The sequence below is a fragment of the Mobula birostris genome, unplaced genomic scaffold, assembly GCF_030028105.1.
Source record: "Mobula birostris isolate sMobBir1 unplaced genomic scaffold, sMobBir1.hap1 scaffold_1439, whole genome shotgun sequence".
NCBI lineage: Eukaryota > Metazoa > Chordata > Chondrichthyes > Myliobatiformes > Myliobatidae > Mobula > Mobula birostris.
Genome location: NW_027274480.1, coordinates 82,996 through 83,845, shown reverse-complemented (window position 1 = coordinate 83,845; position 850 = coordinate 82,996).

Genomic DNA, 850 nt, shown 5'->3' with positions numbered 1-850 from the left:
CTGGGCAGTATGGAATCCGCATCTCCCTCAGAAATCAATAACTAATTAGACAAATAAAAGAACACAATCTAAATGCACAGGTTCGGTAAAAAGAAAAAAAAGAATCAAGCTTGCAATTTGCTACCTTCAACACCGTTGCGGATAACGGGCGTAAACAGAATAAACAGTTAATTGCCAGAGTTAAATTCCTGATCAAATATTCTAAAGAGCGGCGGGACGGAGATGAGGGCAGTTTCCGCCAACATATACTAACAATTCATGTAATTTTGGGAAAAAAAAAACAGCTTCTGAAATTCACATCAGTTCCTGGAAATTTATTTCACTCAATGAAACAGAGATGTTCAGAGAAAGAATTAATTCAAACATCCTGTCAATACAAATCTAGCAAACATACGCCTGCCTTCCGCTCATTCACACACGGATTTCCTCTCTTTATCATTCAAGTGAACTAACGCATGGCTGGTCCTCGTACATTATCGTACATTATCAATGCATCCACACTTTAAAATATCGCAGAATATGGACTGATTTTAAATCTTGAACAGTTAACAAATACAGTAATCAATAATTGGAATCATGCACCATTTAAGAAACCCTCTCGAATCTAAAGCAAAGGGACGCCGGAAGTTATGCAGCGTCCGCAAGTTCATATTCAAAAATAGAAAACATGACGTCTCCGCGTCACCGAATTTCCAGGGGCGTCCACGTTTTCTGCCTCTAATCTCTGACTATGGAGAGGATTGAGATTAAAGTAACGTTTAGTTGCATACTATCAGATATACTAATCCGCATTTCCACCGTTGAATGAATATATTGGGAGACTGTACTGGGATCATTTCCACACTAAATG